The sequence below is a fragment of the Dasypus novemcinctus genome, chromosome 7 (genome assembly GCF_030445035.2).
Source record: "Dasypus novemcinctus isolate mDasNov1 chromosome 7, mDasNov1.1.hap2, whole genome shotgun sequence".
Classification (NCBI taxonomy): Eukaryota; Metazoa; Chordata; class Mammalia; order Cingulata; family Dasypodidae; genus Dasypus; species Dasypus novemcinctus.
The window spans coordinates 56,143,365-56,170,301 of NC_080679.1; the positions used below are offsets into that span (position 1 = coordinate 56,143,365).

Genomic DNA, 26,937 nt, shown 5'->3' on the forward strand with positions numbered 1-26,937 from the left:
GTTTCTCTTCTATGGTGAAAGCCATAAGTTTAAATAATAAAATTAAGTAAAACATGTAATGTGTTGGGACTTAAAAAGTTCTGGCTTTTAAGAGAGTTATGCTACTCATACCTTAATATAATTTTGGGTCTACCTTGTAATTAGGAGGTAACACTTCTTATTTTCTAATAGTAGCTACCTTCTAGTGAAAGCTTTAATAATTTATATCTCAATACTATGAGAATTAATGTAGGATTTATCAGCCCTGTTGCATAGTCAAGGAAATTGAAGCTTAGAGAGGTTAAGTAACTTCTTCAGGGTTACACAAGACTAAACGGCAGGGCTTGGAAGTAGTCTTACATAGAAGCCTGTGCCCTTTACTATCACAATAGTTTCCTTTAGTAAAAAAGTTTCCTCAATGGACTCTAGGAGGCTGAGAAAACAACTATGAAAACATCAATATAAATGGGTTAATTGTGAATTCTCATAGTTGGTTCGTGTCCAACAAGTTAGGTTAAAAACATGCTGCCTTTTTATTAAGATTATGAACCAAACATCATAAAAAATTATGTTCAACTTCAACAGTAAAAAAGAAGTGAATAAAACAATGAGACATCCTTTCTCACTAGACAAAGCTGTTTTCAAAGTTAACATTCATTCTTGGAGAAGGTGTGGTCAAACAGGCACTCACACTGCTAATGGGCATGCAAACTTGTACATTTTCAGAAGGCAATTTGGAAAAATATATCAAGGTTCCTATAGCCAATAACTCTAGTCTTCATCTGTGCTAAGGAAATCAGAGCTGAGTTCAAATATTTCTGTACAAGGAAGACTAATGTTATTTACAGTAGCAAAAAGTTGAAAATAATCTTAAACATTGGTAGAACAAAAGATAGACTAAAATGCAGTCATTAAAATCTTGTTTTTGAGAATATTTAATAATATGGAAATATATTAATGCTACAATTTAAAGTAGAACAATGAATGATGACAATAGGCATAGTATAATAGTACATTACATATATATATGTTGGGCATATACAGAGAGAGAGGGAGAGAGAGACAGTGATGCAGACAGATAGGGACATAGAGACAGGTATTAGTTCAAAGAGAAGTAGGCAGTGTTTTAATGGTAGTTATCAGCAAGTAGTAGAATTGTAAATGACTTAGTTTTTCATTATTCTTTCCAAATCTTGGACAGTAAACATATACTGCTTTTATAATAAGAAATGACAGTTTAAAATATTGGGGTAATTAAGTATGAAAGTACAAGGATTCTTCAACTCCTGGAGGCAACTGTCCAAACAACAAGTCAAATCCCCTAATTTCTGCTTGCAATTACACCTTCACCAGTTTCCTATTGAACCCAGCACTTCTTTGGTTATTTATCTTTCTCTAGAACCTAGCTCCCTAAAAAGAAATTCTCCCACAGCTATCACCACCTGCACGCAAGATTTTCAAATTAATTTGGACAGCCAATCTATTCTCTTCTAGCTGAGCAAGGTATTTCCTCCAAATGAACTGAATCACCATTTTTTCTGTGCTTCTCTCTAGGCTGCTTTCTTACCTATCTCTCCATCTCTGTTCTCAACTCACATCATGCAGGCAGGTCACAACCCTGAGAGCAGCACTGGATAATTCATCATCCTCTTGAAAGACTCAACTTTAGTTTATCTATGGAGTAATTGAGGGATACATTCAAAACAGAATAAAAGGACATTATTTCTTCAGTTTTATCAGTAGCTCTTATTAACACGTATGGAAATAATCTTTCAGATGATTTTAAATGCAAATTTATACCCTCACCATTTGACCTAAATTAGTATTATGTAAACATTTTAAATAACTTTAAATGAAAATTACTGTCAAGAGGGGGGCTTAGATCTCACATGGCTGATGGATGTGATTCTCCTGCTTGCAGTGGACATCACCATCCCAGGGTCCGCAGGATGGAGGAATAAAATATGGATTAGAGTGGATTTACTGGTATTCTACTACAGAACTATTGTAACTCTAGCAATGGAAGTAAATGTATCATTGATGTGGAGACAGTGGTCATGGGAGTTGCTGAGGGCAGGGAGAAAGAAGAAGAGGTGTGATGTGGGGGCATTTTCGGGACTTGGAGTTATCCTGAATGATATTGCAGGGACAGATTATCCTGCCATAACCCACTGAATGGACCAGGGGAGAGTGTAAACTACAATGTAAACTATAATCCATGCAGTGTAGCAGCGCTCCAAAATGTATTCACCAAACACAATGAATGTGCCACAGTGATGAAAGAGGTTGTTAATGTGGGAGGAGTGGGGGAGGAGGGTGGGATATGTGGGGCCCTCTTATATTTTTTAATGTAACATTTTTTGTGATATATGTATCTTTTAAAAAAAAGACAATTACAAATTCTGCTATAAAAAAAGAAAATTATTGTAGGCTCATGATAAGAAACAGTCATGGCATTTACCATAGTTTATTAGACTTGGATACAAAGGAAATTCCTTTTGATCAGTATTTCTCAATGTGTGTTCTGAAAACTACCTGTATCAAAATCAGCCAAGGTGCCTGTATCAGAGACAGATTCCTGGGCTCCATCCACCCCAACTCAGTGAATCAGAAGCTCTGGGGTGGGGCCTAGGAATCCGAATTTTAACTAGTATCCTGGGCAACTGCAAACACTGAACCTTAATATTTACTTCTCTCAAGCCTTCTTATTCTTTATTACTAGGCTGGTAGCAGGAATCTTGGTGGAACCACGTAGGGACAATGGTCTTGTTATCAGCTATCCATGAGGAGAGATAGGCCAAAGTTAAAATAATCACAGCTGACATGTATTAGGTGCTTAGTATATGCTCAGGCCGCCTTCTTAAGGCTTTACATATATTAACTCATCCTATGAAGCAGGTACTATTATAATTTCCATTTTAAGATGAAGAATCTGAAACACAAGGAGGTTAAGTAATTTGCCCAAAGTCACAGAGCTAGCAGGTGACAGGGACAAGAGTCAAGATCAGGAAAGCTGGCATTGACACACACACTCTTAATTAGCACTCTAGCCAATGAACTATTTTGGAAATTGTTAGTTGTTAAATAAGGATTTAAAAAAGAAGTTATTGGATAAATAATTACAAGCACACTATAAAGCAAAATGTAAAGCTAGGTATACAAGCTGATAGCTGACACTACTTTGACCTTTATAAATCACCATTCAGTTGACACTGGGCTTTCCCTTCTATTCTTGGAAAAACTTTTCCCTCAGCTGATACTTAACTTCAGAGTAAAATCACCTTGCTGGGTGGGAAAACTCTTCCATCATGTTCTAATGTCTCTGTTAACTGGCTGTCATGGATGGCGGAACTCAGCTCATACCTAATACCTATTTTCTCTCCTAAAAGAGGCCTTGCTAATCTTACCAAAAGTCAGCAAAACCTATTCATCTTTTGTTTTCTGGTCAAATGGTAAAAATGGAATAGAGTTCTTTCCCCTGTTTATTTATACATTCATTTTTATATATACATTTCATTATTTATATCTTTCAATTTAATTTTACTTATACATTTATTTATGCATTTAATTCTATGAGGCAATCTTTCCAACAAGGAGCTGCTCCCTTTACCAGCCAAATCATTAATGATGCAGTAAGCACTGAAATAACTTTTCATAAGCTTTGCTTTCTGACAATCTACTTCAAATCACATTTGAACAAAAATTTAAAGAGATTACATAACACATTCCTTACCCTCTCAGGCCAAATGTATATCTATAAATTAATATAGAACTGTGTCACAATGCCAGATAGAATTAGTGTCTCTTCAGCTTTTATGAGATTTCTGTATCTGGTTGGAGAAATATTGAAAAAAATTGAAGTGGTTGGTGTGATGGTTACTTTCACTTGTCAACCTGGCTAGGATATGGGGTCTAGTTGTTTGGTCAAGCCCTGGCCTGCTTGTTACTGAAAGCGCACTTCATAGATGGAATTTGCATCTATAATCAATTTGTAGATTCTATAATCAGACACAATCTATATATAATCTATAATCAGATTGTAGGTTACATCTATAATTGGTTGCTTATATCTGCAATCACAAAGGAGACTGCCCTCTACAATGTGGGGAATCTTCTAAATCTAATCAGTTGGAGGTCTTAAAAGGCAGAACTGAGGAGTTCAGAGGTCAGAAGAATAATTTCTGCCCTTCAGTACTGGCTCTTTTTTTTTTCCCCCCAAAGGGAATAAAGAGTTTATTAAGAAACATGAAAACTAGAAATGCGGTAAGTACACAACCTAGGACATGGTTGTGGGCATGCTACAGGATAAGGCACACACGTGGGCCCCAGGTTAGCCTTTCCTCCTCCCCTTTCCTAATGTTGAGGGGCTCCAGTTGTCTGTTCTGATTGGTTGCTGGACCTGTTAGCTCACAGGGGGCCACCTGTTTGGAGTTATCAGGGGCTTCCCCGTGACCCCAGAAAGAGTTCCAAACATGCCCTCACCGCCAGGATCTAGACAAGGTCTTTTCATTCAGCATTGGCTCTTGCTGGAATCTTCAGCCAGCCTTCTTCCCCTGCAGAATTTGGATTAAGGACTTATTCACCACTTTTGTCAGAGTCTCCAGATTGCAGCCTGCTATACAGAGTTTGGAATAGCCAGCCACCATGGTCACAGGACTTAATTCCTTATAATAAATATCTTAAATACCCACACACATATAAATAACCTGGATACCCAAACATGTCTACAAAGACAAAAACTCAGATTTACTTCCTGATCATTCTACCATCTCAACAGATCATAAGAAGTTTGAAAACTGTATCAGAATAATTTACACACATTTCAGATGTAATAAATAGTATAGTGGGAAAGACATGGGCTTTAGAGTAGGTAGACCTGACAGTTACTAATTAGTTGTGAGGCATCAGGTAATTTACCCTCTCTGAGCCTCTCTTCTCATCTGTAATATGAAGATCATACTTACCTTGAAGGGACATTGTGAAGATCAAACAAGATATTTTTGGGAAAATACAGAGCCTTGCATATCACAAATAATAACTGACAGCTATTATTGTTCAATAAAACTTTACAGAAACCAGGGTCACGTGTCCTTACTTGGGAAAATAAGAGTTTTCCATCTTTTTATGGGTTGCTGAAAACTCTTCTGAAAATTTACTAGTCCATTAAATCCAAAAGCCTGGGAACTACTTGTAATTTTCTGAATGAAACAGAATAAAGTTTCTTTATGCAGGCGTGATCTGACTGCTTCAGTTTCTGGGCATCTGGGTGGAAAATCTGGCTACTAGAGGATGTGAGACTACTCTGGTTTCATGGCATCCATCTCTGGATGGCTTGAGAGGGTCATTATTCTGTCAAAAGAGATATCTTGTCAGGATATCTTGTGCTTAGAAGGCCAAGTGAGTCTGTTCTTGTGCAGGGTCTGATCATGCCCTTTTGTTTTCCAAGGTGACGGAAGTGTGATGACCCTAGATAAAGGCCTCAACAAAACTGAATTGCTCTCTAATGAATAGGCAAGTGAGTCAAAGCATTTCCACTAACCTTTTGACCTTCCTGTCTTCCTGCAGATAAACTGGTCCTTCTTCAGAGCCCACCTTACCTCCTCCATCCATACCATAAATTCCATCTTTCACGCAACCTCTGAGGAATGGTCATTTGAAGCTACTGTGCGGTGGCCCTGCCAGAACGCTACTGCTTTGGGGGAAAAGGGCCTGGTTTCCATGGAGCCATGAAGCACCTGGGTGTTTTACAAGGTGTTTGTGGTGACCTCTCTCAAGGGGGGCAGCTGTCCAGGAGTCTGCTCATGCTGAGGAGGTAGCCAAGGCTCCATTTAGCTCACAGGGCTAATGAAGAGGAAACATAGACTTCATTCTCTCTTCCCTCTGCCCCATACTTAGGGCTGCTTCAGGTAGTCGTTTAGAGGCTGTCCTATCATCCACCTTGGAGAAGTGGACCCACAAAGCCAGGGGAGGGCCTCTCAATTTGCTCCGCCAGGAATGCTAAAGTATAGCTTGCTAGCAGCAGCCTCCCCAGATATTCCTATGAGACACTCATCTGCCCACCTGGTTATCTGGGCCAGAGGGAATCTGTACTACAAGCATTACTAGGGATTTGTAGTATTACCTGTGACAGTTTGAAGCTGGGTGGATCCCAGAAAAGCCATTCCTGTGCATGTGAAATAAAAACTCACAGACACAGAAAACAGCTGTAGAGACAGAGAGAAGCCTCCAGAAGTTGAGATCAATAAACCCAGGAGAGAGAAAAACCACAGAGGAACCCAGAAACTGAAGGCAACAAGGTCTGAAGGAGAGGGGAGTGGGCACTGCCATGTGCCTGATCAACCACAGCTGCAGCTAGGTGAGAAAGTATCTCTGATGATCCCTTAATTTGGACACTTTCATGTCCTCTGAACTGTAAGCTTTAAATCAACTAAATTCCCATTGTAAAAGCCAACCCAGGGGAACAGGTTTAGCTCAGTGGTTGAGTGCCTGCTTCATATGTGAGGTCCTGGGTTCAAATTCCTATACCTCCTAAAAAAAAAGCCAACCCATTTCTGGTATACTGTTTCCAGCAGCTTTCTACTTCTTAGCTCACTGGAAATGAAACTGTCCTTCCAATGTATAAACACTGAAACTGTCCTTTCAGATATTTGACTATCAAACATTTCTTGGAACCTTGTACCATTTAGGTGTTATTTTTACTTTGATCTATGTGATATCACTGTTGCACTGCAGAGGCTTGGGTTATGTTTAGCATTTCAGTAGGTAATTTCCCACTATCCATTTACTTCCATCCTCTGGGCAGACCATAAGTTTGAACAGAACCTCTGGTTGGCATGCCCTTCCTCCTGCTTTCTCTATCTAATGCCTTATCACCCTCTCAGAAACAGTTCAAGGGCAAGAAACTTGAATGGGTACTTCATAAAAGAGAATATCCTAATGAATAAACTTATGTAAAGACACTCTACCTCATTAGTAATAAGGAAAATGCAACTTAAAATCACAACAGGATACGACCACACATCCAGTGGAATAGCTAAAATCAAAAAGACTGGAAATGTCCACTTTTGGTGAGGATATAGAGCAATGGAAATGCTTATATACTGCTGGTAGAAGTGAGAATTGGTACAAGCACTTTGGAGAACTGAAGTTTAATGTAAGCATATGCAATGATTCAGCAATTTCACTGGGAGACAAAGACCCACCAGAAATTCATGTATATATGCATGACAAAACATGTACATGAATGCTATGGGCAGCATTATTTGTAATCGCCTAATACTGGAAATAACCCAAATAACCATCAGTAATTAAATTGAATGACTGTAGCATACTCCCACAACAAAATACTACAGAGCAATGAAAGTGAATGAACTACTACATGGATTTATCTCACAAAAACATACAGCTGAGTGAAAGAAGTCATACACAAAAGATATGCACTGTGCAGTTTAATTTATATGAAGTTGAAGAACAGGCAAAATGAGGTTATGGTGTTAGAGGAACCTCTGGTACTTCTTTTGAAGAAAGAGGGGGCATTAATGAGGGGTATGGGGGTCTTTTAGGTGCTAGATATGTTCTTGATTTGAGTGATGGTTACATGGGTAGACTGAGTGCAAATTCATCAGGCTGCACACTAAGGATGTGCACACTTTTTTCTATGTATTTCTATTTCTATAAAAGGTATTTTTAAATAAAGAGTGGGGTGGGGTGCAGACAGTCAGTTCTAGTGTTAGTCCTCCAGGAGAGCTATTCCTAGCCCCTCCTTCATCTTAGGCACCTGGGCCATGGGAGAATGGAGGCAGGGAAGGTCTCTATCCCAGCTCCCCAAAAGTACAGTACATTGGTTTACTTGTCTATGTTCCATCTGGCACAAGAAATAAATGTGTGTGGTTTTTTATGACTCTTAGTGCATAATTCAGAGGTGTCCAATAAATGCTGGCTGATGAATTTCCTCTTAGCTTTATAAATAAAGAATTCATCCTTGTCATGCTGTTTATTGTACGTGGATTTTATAAGCATTACCCACATGTCCTTAGGCATATGAGACCATATTTATTTATATAAAAGTCTATGTATATTCTGTCTTCATTTACAAAAACAAGTCAAAGTTGTATCTGGATGACTAGCAACTGAACAACATTTCTTCAGGACCAAATGAGAATCTATTATACTCAATCATTTAGAGGTGACCTATCCTTGACAAGATTAATTTAGTTAATTAAATTACCAAAAATATTAAATTTAATTTGGTTTTGTTAGAAAAGACATTAATATAGAGACATGTAAATCCACCTATTTAACCTTAACATTTCTCTCTGCCTCTTCCCTAACCTTTAAATAGTGTTGACATACTATGTTTGCCATTTCCAAGCAGTCTACCTTACTGTAGCTCTTTAGATTACCAATGAATGACATTAGCCTGCATTTACAGTCTTTGATAATGCTCAAAACAATAGGCCAAAAAGATGTCCCTCATTCTCAAATACTGTTCTAGTGGCTTGTAAATGGGAGCTTGTGCTAAAGCAGTGTTTTCCAAATATGTCACATCAAGAATTAATTGGGGGAAACCAACTTGGCTCAGTGGTTAGGGCGTCCGTCTACCACATGGGAGGTCCGCAGTTCAAACCCCGGGCCTCCTTGACCCGTGTGCAGCTGGCCCATGCGCAGTGCTGATGCGCGCAAGGAGTGCCGCGCCACGCAGGGGTGTCCCCCGCGTAGGGGAGCCCCACACGCAAGGAGTGCATCTGTAAGGAGAGCCACCCAGCGGGAAAGAAAAGTGCAGCCTGCCCAGGAATGGCACGCCCACACTTCCCATGCCACTGAGGACAACAGAAGCAGACAAAGAAACAAGATGCAGCAAACAGACACAGAGAACAGACAACCGGGGGAGGGGGAGAATTAAATAAATAAATAAATCTTTTAAAAAAAAAAAAAAGAACATGTTAAAAATTTAGATTTTTGGACTTTTCCCTGGAGATCCTGATTCAGTAGATTTGAGGTAAGAGAGCGAATGTACCCCAAGTGATTTTTTACCTGGCAATTTATGGAAACACCATGGGCAAAGGTCAACTCTGTTCCTCAATGGTTGTTAGGAGCAGAGCAGGGAAACCCATCACTACTGTAATTGTTGGAATGTCAACTTATATTGCCTTTTTGGTAACAAAAATTAAATACCAGAAAAATGCAAGGTGGTCTGTCTAATAAGTACTCCATATTAGCATAATAATGTGGTAAAGTATGGATTTCAAAGACTTTCCAAACTTCATTTTAAAATTATGAAAAAGTATTCCATATAGAAATAACTTTTAAATTTGACAGTGACCTTTTTCATCCTCGTTTCCATTTCTTGGAGACTTTTCATTAAATAGAAACATTATTCTTTTAGATACCATTCTATCTTCTGTTTTCCAACCATCTACTTAAACTTTTGTATGTTTAGATATTTTTTAGGAAAACGTGTTTCACAAAGAAAGCTGAAATAAGATGGAATATAAAAAATAGAAGCAGATTCAGTGTAACTATCCTAACTGTAGGAAAGAAAAAATATAAAAAATTTCAATATAGTGCATAATTCAAAGTAGAAAAAAGATGCAAGATGTATAGCCTGTAGAAAAAAATATTTTTTGGTAGATTATTATTGATCCCTGTTAATCAGAATCTAGATTCTTATTAATCCTCTAGTGCACTTTGAACATTTCCTTTTGAATGTGACATTTTTCAGTCATTAAGGAAGATGCCCAGGTCAGTTTATCTTTTCTAAACTCTTACAACACTTACTGCAGGCATCAACTCGTTTATCATTTGCCTTTTATCTTACTTGTGGGCCCTGTGGGTGTGTGCTAGAAAGAGCCCTTGTTTAGGCCACAGGAGAGCTGGTTCTTAGGCTGTTTTATCATTAACCAACTGGGTGTGTAACTTTGGCCAAATGACTTAGGTTCTCAGGGACTTGTTTTCCTTGTTTTTGTAAAAATAAAAAATGAAAGGCCATTGAACAGTTGGATGGGATGATTTTTTATAGTCTGTCCCAGTTCAAAATTTGTCTATTTTTTATTTCTGTTTTCCATATACAAGAAGTTGGGGGTGTTTGTGAATTATAAAAGCACTACACTATTTGTTTTGAAGCTGCTTTTGTAAAGCAAGCACAGTGGTTTTTAATGTTTAGATTGTGTGTTTACACACAGTGGTTTGACGTAGAATGAGGGGTTAATGGACATTAAGGGGAGGGCGTAAAGCCACCACCCAAGCCATGCCTTGGGGCACCAGCAGCCTCTTTCCAATAGTCTGTAAATTCCTTCAGAGCATGATATATACACATTTTTCCATCTCCCCTTGAAACACAGTGGGAGTTCTATAAGTTAATTGACTGATTTTCATGCCATTAGCGATAACCGTGCTTAAAAGGATTTTCTTGCACCTAAACCAATCTATAAAGGATTATTTATTACGCAAATCTCAGGATTTTAATTGTTAGAAAACAACACGATGTAGATTTAAAATCATATTTGAAGAGGTCTTTATAGAGCTTTTGGGAAGATGGTTATTAATATTTATTTCTATAATAATAAATAAATGCCATGATCTAAAATATATTTCCTGAATGTTATAGCAAGAAAGAGGTCATAGGCCATGTTATATGTCATTTTGACAGATTAGGCCTAATACAAATCTCTTAGCATTCAATTTACTTCCACTTTGTAGAAACAAATGTTGATCTTTTTACAGATATCTACAAAATGTTGAATAAAGCAATACAGAATATTGGATATGATCTTTGCCTTAAAAGGAACATGAAATGTATAGTATATTTTACTTGAAAAGTTCCAAGTACAAAAGAAATATGAATGGGTCATTAAAGCCACACCAATATATAAATATACTAAATGTTCTTATATTCTTGCTGATCCTGTAACCACAGATCAATGTCTCAGCTGGTTAATATTTATCTTTTTGGTTTTATTTATATTCCCCCATTCTTTGCTATTCACAAGGTTTACAATCAGCCATATTTTAAAAATAGGCCTTTCATAATTCCATATCAAACTGGGATTATATGTGATTTTTGCAAATTCCCAGGAATTAAGTAGAAGGGTTTTCTAGCACATGGAAAATCAAATCCCCTCTTAAAAAGTTGCTGCTAATGAAAAATTATGGCATCACTTTAACCAAGTTAGGTCTTCCTTAAGCAATATCAAAAGAACAATTCCCTTTGGTTCTTGACATCATAACTCTCATAATTGAGAGAAATACACCATTGTCATTCTGTAGAGGGCAAATTTATGTATCTTTTGGCAAAGTTAGCAAATATTCAAATTAATTTAAACTTGGCAAATTAATTTTGGAGATTTCTAATGTCCAGGGAATAAAAAATTAAAGAAAGTAAGCAAACAACCAAAAAGAAAAAGAAAGAACAAAAAGTGGAGTGAAGAGAAGGGAAGGGAATGGAAGGAAAGGAAATAAACATGGATATTTTCCTTTGAAGTAATTCATCCTGATAAATTATTTTATACATGTTTAATCTCTATTTTGTTCATTTGTTTTTATATATAACTGCCCATGTTTTATGCTGAGTTTTTCTTTTCAGATGGGGTTGGGAAATCATTTTAATAAAAGGTATAAAGAAGTTATTCCAATTTGAATGGTTGTTTTTTCTATATTTAATCAGGAACACAAAAGACCTAACAAAGACTCATAATCTGTTAAATGAAAGAGAAATGAATCTTTCTGTGGATTATTACTTGTAATTTTTTTGTGTGGATTACTACTTGTCACACTTACCTGCTTTAAAATCCATTAATAAAGTGCTCTATAATAGTAAAGAACTTGAATTATCATCGAATAACACAGAAGAGACAAACAGTTCAACTATCAGAAGGCTTAACTACAAAAGGATAAAAAAGTTTCAGGTTTCCTAAATGGATAACATCATCATATTAGGGAAACCATAGCTTGCGTTTAAGAACATTATTTGTACAGGAATCCTAAATCTTTTATTTCAGCTATTCATTCCAGCACCAGTTATTCTCCACCTGTGTTTCCCAAACTTACTTATTTTTGGCCCCACCTTTTTCTTTTTCTTTTTTATCATTTTTCCTATATGAAGTATCTTATTTCTCTTAGAAATGCGGATTTAGGAAGTCCCAATTTGCAACCTGGGAATCTTTTTAACCACTGTCACCTCTGCCCCACTTGCCCACCACCCTAGATACTTTGTATAATCAGGAAAGTTTGGAAAACACCACTCCGTACTAATCAAGAGAGATAGGGAGCAAAATATCAGCATAGAGAGTTTTACTGGCTCCATATAAGACTCAAAGTATTTTAGCAAGGATGTTTATAAGGACTCACATCTGAAAAAGTTCTCAAATACAGCATCTTCACCTTTAATAAATGAAAAAGACCTTTGTTTTTACTTAATCACTCTATACAATGTAATTATCTTTCAGGCAATCCATAAGAAGTAGATACATTTTCTAATTGTTGTTAGAGACAGAAATAAAAAGTGAACATACCTATGCAATGTCTTACTTTTATAACTTGTTTCATAGTCTTATATGTAAAAAAAACCAAAACTATTATTTCATTTTTTTCAGGTCTTCCTCAAGTATAGATATAATTTAATCTGTATATAATAAGGTATTTCATATTAAGTGGCAAGAGTTCAAGCTGTAAAATCTAAGCAAGCAGTGGTTTAGTTCAAAAGCTTGAAAAGAAATGTGTAGTTTATCCTAAGCAAAAGTGCCACTTAATGCAACTTATACACTCCTCTTCATGACTAAAAACTAACTTCAAAAGTAGTAAGAAGGGGAGCAGACGGGGCTCAAACGGTTGAGCTCCTGCTTTGCATATGGGAGTTCTGGGTTTGGTTCCCTGTGTCTCCCAAAAAACAAACAAACAAGGAAAAAAATGAAAAAACCAACTCAGGGGAGCAGATGTGCCTCAGTAGTTGAGCGCCAGCTTCCCACATAGGTGGTCCCTGGTTCAATCCCCCAACCCAGTACCTCAAAAAAAAAGAGTAGTGAAAAAATTTTAACAAAAGCTATAGTTGCTAAATAAGAACGTTAACATCTTTTCTTAAGAGTCCCTATTTTAAAAGGCAAAAATGAGGTCGTTTAGATAATTCATCAGTCAACAGTGGTTTAGAGGATTGCTTTCATCATTAGGCTATTATCTAACTGAGCGGGACTGATTCTTTATCAACTCCTTGGGTTTCAAAGCTAAGAATCAATCTAAAAGGGCCAAAGGATGTTTTATTCAACACAGGAGATGCGCTTAAGCAGTCTGGTCACACAGCCTTAATCCACTGTTCTTTTGAAGTGAACATCATTCACATAGTGGGCAAAATTCTTATTCAACGGCTTAAACTTAGCGTTAAAACCGGAAATCTCGAAAATAGATTCCTTGATTGATTGTGTTTTTCATGGACGTACACTAATTTAGGGATTTTCTTCCATGCTGTTTGTATCTAACAGTACACATGATTTAGCAAACCCATATTAAAATAGTTTTTTCCACCTACTACTGAGTCCAATCCAATTAACTACGCACGTCTCACAAAACTGCATTTCAAAATGCAGTGAATTAAAAGCAAGGAACTAAAGACTTCTAAATACAGTCCCATCATGCACACTTTACACGCATTTCGTAGGTCACTAGCGGCAGCCAGCAGCTATCGACACTGTACAGCATCTCTCAAAGCCAACCCCGTAGCCATGCGGCATTGACAGCTACGCCACCTACCTGTTGAAGTTGGGCCACTGCTCTCGACAACTGTCAGATCAGCTTCTTCGACCTAGAAATAAAAAAGAAAAAGTCTGTTTCCTAATCGTTCTTCTCGCCACCTATTTCTTTGGGGTCATTTTTGCAGGGCCCAGGAAGCCGCAGGACCCGAGAGCTCCTCCGCCCGGCGGGTTGCGGCGGCGCTGCCTCGGCGCGTAGGGCCGGGCCGGGCCGGGCGGCAGCCTCGCCGCAGCGGACAGAGGTCATCGCAGGCCGCATCGGAGAGGCAAGCGGCCTCCCGGACCAGATTTACTCACCCACTTCCCCGGAAAGGCAGTGGGAAGCGTGCAGCTTCCCCGGCGGGTGACCCAGTTCCGAGGGCGAAGGAGCTGGTGGCGGGGAGCGGGGGAGGGGGGCGCGTAAAGAGGAAAACGTATTACCTAAGCCGAGGATGCGGAGGAGCGGAGCCCGAGACTGCAGCCTTTCCCTTGAGAAACGGAAGAGGCGGAGGAGGAGAGGGGGAGGAGAAGGAAAATGCAGCGGAGGAGGTGGTCGGAGCGCGAGAGGCTCAGCCGGAGGGCGAGGGGCGGGGAGGACGACAGAGGTCCGGCGAGTGGAAGGCGCAGCCTCGCTCGGCCTCGGTTCGCAGCCCTTAGCATCCGCCAGGCCGCCGCCCCCTCGTTTCCACCCCGCCCGCGCCGTGGAAGCGCGCGGTGGCGCCTCGAGGTGCCGGGGCGGGCGAGGGCATCCCACGCCTGCAGGGCCCGGGAGCCTGCGGCATCAGCAGTGGAGCGTGATGATTCAGAGGGGAGTGCCAGGAAGAAAGGGCTCCAGGGTCGCCTAATCCACTGTTTTTGTTCTTTTCTTGTTGCTGCCCACAGAAGCACTTTTTAAAATCTTCCGGATTCTTGTAGGGATTAAGGAGCTGATGGACAGGATGACAGCTGTGAAGATGGACTTTCTCCCAGAAGCAATCTGGTCCCATTGTTCTAATAGAAAGCAAATATGTTGGATGGTCTTCTAACCAAACCAGTGTCTTCTGGGCCTTGCCTTATAAGGTTGGGTCTAGAGTCACCATGACAGGAAGCACGTCGTGGGTAGGGACCTTCTCTTTCCTCAGCCCTTTAAGCTGTGGTACTTACCTTAACTTAAGGATAGTTTTGAATGGTAGGGTAGTGATAGGAAGGCAGTGCACCGGGCGTTCCAAAGCAGTGCTTCACACCCTCTCACATCATGCCGCAGGTAGGTAATGATAATGTCTGCAAGGCCCTATGTTGGAGCAAAAAGAAGAGGCTGCTCTGGCAGGAGGTGACTGGGCTCTTCCACCTGGAGGGCCAAGGAGACCCGTCTCCACATACTGATCATCCATTCCGTGGCACATAATTGGGAGGCTTTTTTTAAAGTTCTACCTGGCAGACTTTATTATCTACTTTTTCCTTAAACTGTCCAAGACCGTTTCCCTGAGTAGCCAACACTTGGTCCTCAGAGGAGTGAGCAACCACCAAGAAGAGGAACATGGTACAATAGTCTTGAGGTATATTTCAGAAAATGGCACCTAAACTTTACATCTCCCAAACTGTCCTTGCCTTTCTGCCCCTAACCTGCTCCTGTGGTCCCTAACTTGAGACTCAACTTCTTTCCCACTTCCACTCACCCGCCCTGTTGACTCGACCTTTTTTCTCAGGTTCATCTCTATGTCCCCTGCCCCCTTCTTTCCATTCCAAATGTTTACTAATTTCATAATCATATCTATGAGGGCAAAATCAAGAAATAGTTTAAGTATGATATTTAGAAATAAGGAGTTACATACTAGAAAAGCGAATTACCAGCTGAAAGAAATTGCCCCTAGAGAGCAGGAATTTGGGAAAGGGAAGAGCAGAGCAGAAGACTGCTGCTTTTGTGTACTTTATTCTTCAATATGAGTCTAGTGCATTATCTATTTTGCTATTACAGAGATCATCCTAAATCACACACGGCAATAGTTGCTTCTTTGCCTGAAGCCTTCAATGGCTCCCAATCTCTCGTAGTATAAATGGCAAGCTCCTGAGCACAGCATTCAAGGCCCAGCTGTTCCTCCTGTATGTCAACACTGTCACTCACAGACCCTATCTTACCACAACACATCTAGTTTCCTAAATGCACCAACTAGTTTCATACTTTTGTACCTTATCACATTATTGCCTTTGCCTGGAGTATTCTCTCACTGCTATAAATACCTAATGGCATTATGCTAAGATGCTTTATGTGTTTTTTATAGCAGTTGATTCCTCTATCAAATCTATGATAGGTGTTGCTGTTATCTCCATTTTATAAAGGAAAAACTGAGATTTGGGTTAAGTAATTTACTGAAATATAGTGTTTTCTACTTATCCTTTGAAAATCTTTAGAAACTAACTTTGAGCAGGATTAAAAAATTTAGGGGGGAAGTGGATGTGGCTCAAGTGATTGGGCTCCCGCCTACCATATGGGAGGTCCAGGGTTCGATTCCTGGGGCCTCCTGGTGAAGGTAAGCTGGCCTGCACAGCAAGCTGGCTGAGTGGAGAGCTGGCCCGTGTCAAGTGCTGGCCCATGCAGCAAGCTATCCTGAGCGGAGAGCTGGTGCAGCAAGATAATGCATCAAAAAGAGACACAGAGAAAGAGACAATAAGAGATGCAGCAGACCAAGGAGCTGAGGTGGCACAAGAGATTGAGCACTACTTTCCCACTTTGGAAGGTCCCAGGATCGGTTCCCGGTGCCATCTGAAGAGAAGACTAGCAGACACAGAAGAATGCACAGCGAATGGACACAGAGCAGAGAAGGGGGGGGGGGGTGGATATATAAATAACTAACTCTTAAAAAAAAATAAAAGATTTAGGGGGGGAGTAGATGTGGCTTAAGTGGTTGAATGCCTGCTTCCTACATGGGAGGTCCTGGTTCAGTTCCCAATAACTCCTAAAAACAAAAACAAAACAAACAACAAATGAAAAAACTACTTAGTAGAGCAGATATGGCTCAGTGGCTGAGCACTGCCTTCCCACACACCAGGTCTTGGGTTCAAAAGATTTAAATTAAAAAGTCAAAAAAGTACAGGAAAATATAAACAGATGAATCTTAAAGTAAGCAAGGTCTTTCTAAGCATGGAACAAAGGCAGAAATTACAAAGGAAAAGTGACAGATTTGACCACAGAATATTTGTTTTCTTTCATTAAAAAAATAGAATAAAATTAAAAGACACATTAAAAATATCAAAAAGCATTTGCCATATATATATTTTTATTGAATAAAATTCTTATTGAATAAATACATCTTACACAAAAAAAAACATTAAAAATGGGCTAAAAAGATAAGCTATCATGAAAGAAAAAATAGTAAAAAATATCTTTAAGAGAAATGAAAATTTAAAACTATGATGCACGTAGGTGAGAAATAAAAGGATACTCAGAGCTAGTTATTTGAGGTAGTGGCCATTGGTGTAGGATGTGTGGCAAATGACCAGAAAAGAGCATAAATTGGTTCAAACTTTCTGAGGGAAATTTGGCAGAATGTGTAGTAAAAGCCTCAGGAATATTAACACCCTTTAATTAATCCCAAAATTACATTTCTTGGAATTGTTTACACAGAAATGCTTTATAACAGGGATTGGTAAATTTTTCTGTAAAAGACCAGATAGTAAATACTTTTAGACTTTGCTGGCCACATATCTCTGTCACATATTCTTCTTCGTGAGAATATGTGTGTTTTCTTTACAACCCTTAAAAAAATGTAAAAGCTGTTCTTAATTTGAGGTACACAGAAAAACAGGCCGTGCACTGAAATTAGCCCAAGGGCAATAGTTTGCCAATCCAACTTTATAATGTGTGCAAAGAGTAGACTACAAGAAAGTTCTTCATAGGTCATTTGGTAATAGTCAAAAGTAGAATCCAAATTAAATGTCTGAGAATAGAAATTAGTTATAACTGGATTCAAGGAAGCAAGATGTTTAAATGTTGCAGCATGACAGCTATTGTATAAAATGGAATTAATGATTTATTAAGTGGAAAAGTACATTTCACGAAAGAATATCTATGGTGTGATTCCAACTACAATGTAACAATTTGTGTATATATATGCATAGAAAAAGATTTGGAAAGATATAGACATCCCAAGATATTAGGAGTGGTCTTTGGGGGAGGGAGAGAAATATAGATACTTGTTTTTTTGGTGTGTGTATGTTTTTCCTATGGTGAACATATATTGCTTCTGTATTAAACAAACACACAAGAAACTTTGGTGCACAACAGAGTACTGCAGCTGTCTATTTGAGAAAATCTCCCCTAAAATCACTACTCCAGATGGAGTTGATCACTCTTTTCTGTGCTCAAACTACATAATGATCTTTTTTTTTTTTAAGAGGAAATTCATTTTTATCTGCTTTTTTCAACAAACATAATGGTATTTTGAGCACCATTCTTTAATTAGGAAAATGGTTAATACAATAATTTAGTTAAGATTTCTTCCACTGTAGGGCATCTGAATTTACAATATTTCATATTACATGTGTGCTGATTATTTTCCACTAGCTCTCTGCCAGGTCCATTTTCCACCCTTCTCTGTTCAACTCTGTGTCTCAAGAAACTGATCTTTCGTGGAAAAAGCCTTCATTGGCTCCCAGTCTCTCTTGGTATAATTGGCAAGCTCCTGAGCAGAGCAGCCCCCTGGGCTCCCTTGCCAGCTGGCTTCAGTTAGGTTCAACCAATAGGCAACACCAGCAGTAAAGTGAAGGATGGAAAAAGAGAAGGATTGGGGTATTTCTTCCCCCCTTTTTTCCTACTTTTTGGCTGTGCTTCTGATGTGCCTTTGTGCCTATAAAGTCACTGCATCTGCATTCCAGCTCTGATGAGGCTCTGCTAAAGCTATTTCCTCTCCCTGACCTTTCAGGCCTATCAGTAGTTACAGCATCTCACTGTTGCTAGTGCCTGGGTACTTCCCTGCCCCTTGTTTCCCCTTACCCAACCCTCATCCTAAACCTCACCCAGACGGTAAACAATCTGTTTAATACAATCTCTTCAGCTGAAATATCTGAGCGGATGTTGGTTCCTTTTAGGACAGACTGATATATTAAGGAAATTGGTGAACAGCATAAAACACAGATCTTTTATTTCTTATTATAACAGGTCCTGGATATTCTCAGATTTTACATCTGAGCTTTTGACTATTTGCAAGGTAATATTACAGTGATTTACAGGGTTGCTGAAGCAGGGATTTGTATTACTACTGTGAGGCCCATGTTTGGTAATGCAAAACTCTGACTTGTTCTCTACTTCCCCAGTAGTTTTTGGGAAGTAACAATGCATTTCATTTTATTGAAAAAATCACATACATACTGTAGTATTGTAGTGTTCAAATTTTAATGTTTTAATATTTTAAGTGGAATCCTTAAAAAAAGGGTCTTATGTGGAATCTAACATACAAATTAGATAAAAATGGCATTGCTGTGGTTGAGGCAGAGTTAGAGGAACCTTCTTCCTTACATTTGAGGCAGACTTTGGGAACCCCTCTGCAGAATCCCAGTACTCCTTGGTACACAGTTTGAAAGCAGATTTGCAAAGTCTGAGTCTAGAAGATATACCCTTCCTAAATATCAAGTGTTTATTGTGATATTTAGATTAGATTCCTGGAATTACTTGATCAGCAATATGGTTTTGCCAATTGCCCTTCGAAATGCTACTTCTCACTCTGGATGATGTTGCCTAATGTTTAAATGCATCTATTTTCAAACACCCACAAAAACTCTTCTACTTTCTCAATGTAGTTTTAATATGCATTGCTATTAGTGAGATACTTTTTTCCACTAGTCTACTAACCAGTGTATTTCCCTTTCTCCTTCTCTTCCTCCTCTTGCTCTTTTTTCTCCTTTTTTATGCTGCCTTTTCATGTTTGACCGTATCTCTGTTCATTCAATACATATTAATTCCTTGTATTATTATTTTCTGGGCATTATGCTAATGATATAAATGGTGAGCAGTACAGTTATGGCTCTGCCTTTATGGAACTCACAGTCCAGCAATATTGGAGTCTTATTATTATGTATCTAATTTAATGCAATTAACAATATAATAAGTGTATTACTGTTCTCTAGGGAAACAGAACTGACAGGATGTATGTGTATATATATATATATTATGTAAATATTGAGATTTTTAAAAAATAGGAATTGGCTCATATTGGGGTTGAGCAAGTCCAGATTCCACAGGGCAGGCTGCAAGCTGGGAACCCTGATGAAAACTTTTGATGCATTCCCCTGAAGATGATGGCTAACTGAAATAGAGATGGAAATTCTTCTGACTGCTGAAATCATCACTTCTCCTTGTAAGGCCCTCAACTGATTGGCTAAAGCTTCTTTCATTGTCGAAGGCAAGCTCATCAGTTGATTGTAGATGTAATCAGCCTTAGATGCAATCAACTTACTTATGATTTATATCCATAAAATATCTTCATAGTAACAATCAGGCCAGTGCTTGCTTGACCAGACAATTGGACACCATAACCTGGCTAAGTTGACATGTGGACTTAACCTCACAGTAAATATGCTAACCCTTGATCACATTGGCTGCAAATTATTTTCTTAATTGGCCTTTTAATTTCACTGAAGGGTTTTATGTACAAAATTTTCATGTAATCTATGGACCATTTCCTTGTTTTTATGCCTAGAAAACCCTTTATACCAAAGATCAGAACAATATTCACTTATCTTTCTTCTAAATATAATTATTTGATTTTTAAGATTTAAGTCTTTAATAACATGAAAGTTATTTTGAGAAGCTCTAAACTGATTTTCCCCCCAAATTAGCCAGTTTTATTGACATCATTACTGAAGTAGCATTTCCTTCCCACTAATGTATGATGACCAATGTACCATATACTGGTCATCTTTTATGCAGTAGGGTATGTTTCTGAGTCTTCTATTTGTTCCCCTCATCTTTTTTTGGGTGACAATGCCAATGGCATGGGCTTTAAGTAGCAATAGGTTAACTCCTAGCCAAAATTTACTTTTTCAAAATATTCTTACTATTTATGCTTTTGATGACATTTATTTCTTATTTTCAAGTGGCTTTTTTTCCTGCTTACAAAAGTAATAGCTCATGAAGAAAAGTTTGTGGGAACTGAAAATATGAAAAAGTTTGAAGAAGGAAACAAAACCTACCCTAAATACTATCACTGTTAAAATTTTGAGGTATAGTTCTCCAGTCTTCTCCCTGTGTGTATCAGTTTTACAAATATTTAACAACAAATATGATGTTAATGCCCATTAGTCAAGGCTTTGAGAACAATGGTCAGTAGTAATAGTGTCAGCGGATAGCTTTCACAGCCTTTTTGAACTCTTATATCCTTTACTCAGTCATATCAAATCAGCTTGCGCTTCTTAGAAAACTGACTTTGAAGTTACTAATGGTTTTCACGTAAGTCAGTAATGTTCTCCTGCCACTGCCACACCTCATCACTTGAAATCAACTGCTAGAAACTTGAAATTGGTCTTGACTGTAGGACACTGGATTTTAATGACTTTTGTAAAATTTGCCACCTACATGTCTTCTGTTAGTCATATGTAAATATAACTTGACCATAGGATATTAGGTAATTAATGAACTGGGGGAATCTGGGTTACCACAATAAGAACTAGATTTGAATTGATTTAGTTGTAAGTGACTCCTAGCACCATATTGCACAATCTTATTTTTGTGTTTCCTTTAAATAACTAATATAAAACTTGTATAACTAATATACTAATATAAAACTTGTATAGCTTATATAACTAATATAACAGTTGCCTTAGGAAAGACTGGATAACTCTTATGAAAGCAAAACATATCTATGATTTTTTTTTCTTATCTATGATTTTTTAAAGATTTGGAGGAGGAATCCTTGACATTTGTGATAGGATATTTAAAACTCTTCAAGGGGAGTAGATGTTGCTCAAGCAGTTGAGCACCTGCTTCCCACATGGGAGGTCCTGGGTTGGGTTCCCAATGCCTCCTGGAGAAGACGAGCAAGACAGTGAGCTGGCACAATGACCTGGCACAGTTAGCAGATGCAACAAGATGATGCAACAAGGAACCACAAAGAGTAAACACAATGAGCGTGACAACAAAGCAGGGAGCAGAGGTGGCTCAAGCAATAGAGCACCACTCTCCCACATGGGAGGTCCCAGGTTCAGTTCCCAGTGCCTTCTAAAGAGAAGACAAGCAGGCACAGAGAGCACACAGTGAATAGACCAAAAAAACACAAAACTCTTTGAGGGCAGCAGCGGATGTGGCTCAAGCAGTTGAACACCTGCTTCTCACATGGGAGGTCCTGGGTTCAGTTCCCAGTGCCTCCTAAAACAAAAAACAAACGAACAAAAAACCAAACAACAAGCAAAACAAATGACAAAACCAACTCAGGGGAGCAGATGTAGCTCAGTGGTTGAGGACCAGATACCCACATACAAAGTCATGGGTTCAATCTCTGGCCCCCTGTACCCCAAATCAAACAAAAAAATAAACTCTGAGTTTTTCTTAAGGTACAGTGCAAGGTTACTAAACTATATAAACTAGGGCAAGTTGAATGTGATATTGTGGGCTACAAGAAGCTGAGATATCAAAAGCAAAGAATCTATTTCTAGAACAAGAAAGCAGATACATCTAGTCACTTCACAGTACACAGAATACGGGCTTCTCTCTAATATAGTTTTACTGGGCCTGAATATTTATCTTTATTCTATCACACTCTGTACACACACACACACACAGTGTATATATATGTTTTACATTTCATAAAATAGGAATGGTCTTTTTTTCCACTTACCTTTCCACAGAAGCGTTGTTGCTTACTGAATTGACAGATTTAAAAGACACTAAGTTCCAAAGTGTCTGGATCCTTAGGATCTGAGTTCCCTCATGGAATCTAAGAGTAAAAAGTTCAGGTAATGCACACCCAATTGCCTACCCCTGTGCTTCAACGGAACATTCCTTAGTAAACTGCCCTGCCCAGTCCCTGCTGATTAGGTGTAGTGCTCTTTGCTAAGTACAAAGGTTATCCTCTGGGGCAAACGCATTATCAATGAGTCATTTCCTTCCATTCTTGAACTTCCCTGAACATTTTTTTTGTTTACTTGAGCTTTCTCTGGAGAGCTAAAATCAATTTATTGTGGGCTCTCCTTTGATATAAGTTAGCTTCTAAAATCATTTTAGTGCAGGCTATGTTATCTAGAATATTTACATCCTGATTGTTTATTTCTCTTGTGTATTTTGCTGTGGAATAAGATTGTGTGTGTGTGTGCTTTCCTTTTTTCTTCTTCCCAATTGGCTGGAGAGAATAACAAATGATCCCCCAACTCCTATTCCACCACAGCTCTGAAAATCATGGGTCCAACTGTGGGGGCTGAGCGGCAGTGCTGGGGAAAGCCAGAGTGAATATTGGCCCCCAGCCCCCCCATCACTGACTCCTGGGAACATTGAATCTGGCTAGGCACGAGGTCACTTCTTTACCCAGCCACAAGCAGGGAGCTCTGGCCGAGGGAGGCAAGGGCTAGCAGGAGGAGGAGGGGAGGTGAGAAGAGAAGCAACCCTGGTCTGTCACCAGTTCTCAGTCCTCTGGCCTGCCTTCATGTGTCCAGCCACTGGGAGCTGGCCTCAGTCCAGTGAGGGCCCAGCAGCCCTCACACCAGCTTTGCCTTCTGGGCCTTGTTCTTGGACCTCACAGCCTCATCATGGGCTTTCCACTTCTCTGCCAGTTTGTTGGCCTCATGGGCTCTGCACCTCTTGCCATACAAGATCTTATGGTAACGGTACTTCTCCCTTTTCTTCATCATCATGATGGCCAGCCGCTTGGCCTCACACTTCTCCTGGGCCCGCTGGTCCTCTAGCTTTACAGTGCCTGCAGTCACCTGGGCTCCTTCCCCTCCAGCTGCTGCTCTTCCAGCACTGGCAGTTGGGCCTCCTCCTTTTCTGAACCAGCCTCCACATCTTTCTCCTGTTCATTTTCTCCCCTTTCTCTTCCTCACCAACATCATCTTCCTCCTCCTTTTCTTCAGATTCAGTCAAGTTTCCTGGGTCCTCTCCCCACTGCAGGGCCAGCAGCATCAGCTCCTCAGGTGGGATGTAATCTCCCTCCTTCTTGGTGGCAAAAGGTGAGAGGTGTGGGGACAGCTGCACCCCAGGGAAGTACACCTCCAAGGGGAGGAGCAGCCAGGGGTTCACAGAGTCGAACACCCACTGGGGCTACACATAGTTCCTGCTGATGATGTGGGTCTATTGCCCAGGCCAGTCTACAATCCAGTGGGTGATGCAAGAGCCAGTGACATCAAAGGTGACTTCGATGCACAGAGACCTGTTTCAGGACAGGTCCCCTCCAAAACTGCCTGATGATGCAGGCCAGGGGTTTTCAGAGCACCTCACCCTTCAGGAAGAACTTCTGGCCTTCAAAAAGCTTCTTGTGTCTCTTCTGCACCTCCAGCTCCTTCCTGTGGTCCTCCTCCTGAGCCACCACCTCCCCCTATTTGGGGAACTCATCCATGTCAGCCTCCTTCTCCATGGCATTTTCCACTGCCCGGACCAGGCTGGTGCTGAGGGCTTCCAGGTTCTCACAGACTTTTGGAGTCTAGGGCATCGGTGCCCTTACCTGCCTTCATCTCTGCTTGTGTCTGTCCCTCGAGCTTAGGGGTTAGAAGAGGTTTAGTGACTGGTGGAGGCAGAAGTTAAGGAAGCCCAGTTGGGTAGAGGAGAATTCAGTGAAGGTGGCCATGACCCTGTAGACCACATCTGTTGGGTGGTCAAGGGAGAAGGCATAGGGAACAACCCACATTATTGGTTGCCCCAGCCTCTCGGCCTTTGATGGACGGGATGACCTTGTTCAGGGCACAAGCAGTGATGATGTACTGCAGGAACTCCAAGGTGAGCTGGCAGCACAGCTAGATGGTCTGCACTTTGCACTTGTAGGCATGTGGGAAGGTGGAGAAGAGGAAGCACATGGAGAGGGTGTGGTCCAGGTGCTGTAGAGTGTGGAACAATGTGGAGTATCCCTCCTTGATGATGTGGTCAAGCTTGTAGTTGGGCTTGTTGTCCTTCAGACACTCCACAATGTTCCATTGGCTCTTCCTGTAGGCATTCCCCAGCTTCCAGATAGACACCTTGCATTCCGGGAACTTATTGGCGATGGGTTCATGGAGGAGGAACTAGATGACTTTGATAAGTTAAAAAGTTTGGGCCTCTGTGGAGCCCTTATTAACCTTCTTCTTGTGTTTGGACTCATGGGGATAATGCTGTTCAGGATGCACAGCTGCCTGAAGTCAGCCAGGCTCAGCTGCTGCCTTTTCCTGGCTTTGTTTCCAGTGTTATAGGTGACAGAGCCCCATACCTACTTTTTCTTCTCCAGGCCCTGCTTTGGATTAGTATAGTTATACCTGAAGAACTGTAAACAATTTGTTATTTTTTTTTGAAGAGATGTTGTAGGTTTACAGAAAAAATCATGCATAAAATATGGGGTTCCCATATATCACTCCATTATTATTAACAACTTGCATTGGTGTGATATATTTGTTACAACTGATGAAAACACATTTTTATAATAGTACTATTTACTGAGGTCATGATTTAATTTAGAGTAATCTATCTTAATATTTTGTGGCAAGTATGAATACAAAAAATAATTTTATAGGAAATAGTGCATTTAAAATAACTTTTAACTCATAAGCATTCAAAAAAAGAACTTTGAGCCTTCTTTAAAATGGCTAATACACAGAATCACTTTATTTTCTTAAACCACACCCATTGTATCTTCTCCACACCTCATATTACCAAATCATTCTGGTAAAAACTTAAGCCAACAGATTATTGGAAAGGCAAGAAAAGACAAGAAGTGGATTCCTCATCTGCTGATTAAACTATCTTTTTAAGTTGTCAATTAACTTTCTTCTGTGAAATATAAAGTGCCTCATTACTTAAGTAGTATTTGGAGACATATTATATATATTTGGGCACATGGGACTATATCATTACTCCTTTTCCTTTACATTTTAAAAATTATTTGGGTTTTCGAAGAATTGGATATTGAGTATTTGATCTTGATGCTTTTCACAAGTGTTTTGATAGACTGTACTGACCCTGAAATGTTTGCTATTGTGGTTAAGCTAAAGTAGAGTTTCCCCCAAAAAAGTTATAAATGGAAAGAAAACATTGGAAAATCAGAACGACACATGGATGATTCTTGTTATTTCGTGTGTTTATGTCACATAGTTGTGTTCTTTTCCAGGTTGAACAATAGGAATTTATTAGCGTATAGTTTTGAGGCTGAGAAAATATTCAAATCAAGGCATCATCAAGACTATGCTTTCTCTTTGAAGACCAGCTGCTAGCGATCCTTGTTGGTTCCTTTGCCACGTGGCAAGGCACATGGTATCTGCTAGTGTTTTCCTTCTCTTCTGGGTTTTGTTGCCCTTGGCTGCTGCTGCTTCTTTATATATATATATATTTTAAAAGGTACTTAGATAATATAAAATGTTACACACAAAAATATAAGGATTCCCATATGCCCCACTCCCCACACCTCCCAACTCTCCCCACACTAGCATTCATTGCAAGTGATGAACTCATCCTGGAGCATTGCCACCAAGCATGGGCTATAGCCTGCATTGTTGTCTGCACTCTCTCCCACCCAATTCTGCAGGCTATGACAGGATACACAACGGCCTGTATCTGTCATTGCAACGTTATCCAGGACAATACATAGTTTCTTTCTTCATCTACCGGTCTTCCCTCCTTTAGTCTTCCCACAAGATGTTGAAGAAGAATTAAATATATTTCCTGACACATTCCTTTTAATTTTGTCTTGGGAATAGCAACAAATGGAAAAGTTGCAGATCATTTCTCCACACTAGCATGAGAAAAAGGAGGCCAATTCCCATTCCCCACTTATTCTCCACTGCCATCCAGCTGTCTCTGGTTTCCTGCTCTCCATCCCTTTGGATAAACTTACTTTTGGGTGAGTATGGAGGTTTTGGTACCTAAATATACTCCAGATTCTAGGAGATCAGGGTACAGCAGCAAATATCTCTAATTTGTATGTTGTTGCTGAAGGCAAAGCAAATCTTAGAACTAACCATAAATCTTTCACTAAGTGAAAATTATTTCCCACTTCATCCACTTTGAGTCTTAAAAATACATCAAACACTGCTCTCTTGCCTTCCACTGTCTTTTTTTTTCTTTTTTTAAAAGAAGCTTTAGATTACATAAATGTTACATAGAAAA

The 26,937-nt window shown here is 39.5% G+C and overlaps 1 protein-coding gene and 1 pseudogene across 5 annotated transcripts in view; both read right to left on the reverse strand.

The window, feature by feature from the left end:
* The window catches only part of INPP1 (inositol polyphosphate-1-phosphatase), a 37,769-nt gene extending 15,092 nt beyond the window's left edge, over positions 1–22,677 (reverse strand). The window contains exons 1-3 of one of the 5 annotated variants that reach the window (XM_004452549.5): positions 14,136–14,403; positions 13,717–13,768; positions 1,547–1,653 (exon numbers count right to left, since the gene is read on the reverse strand). The gene's annotated coding sequence lies outside the window, so the exon portion shown is untranslated. Of the gene's footprint in view, positions 1–1,546; positions 1,654–13,716; positions 13,769–14,012; positions 14,737–22,498 lie in introns of those variants that run through there. The other 4 variants (XM_004452551.4, XM_004452548.5, XM_071216216.1 and 1 more) reach the window with 4 other exon arrangements.
* A 674-nt stretch (positions 22,678–23,351) lies between these two features.
* On the reverse strand, positions 23,352–25,183 carry LOC101440508 (pescadillo homolog pseudogene; annotated as a pseudogene).
* Positions 25,184–26,937: the final 1,754 nt, after the last annotated feature.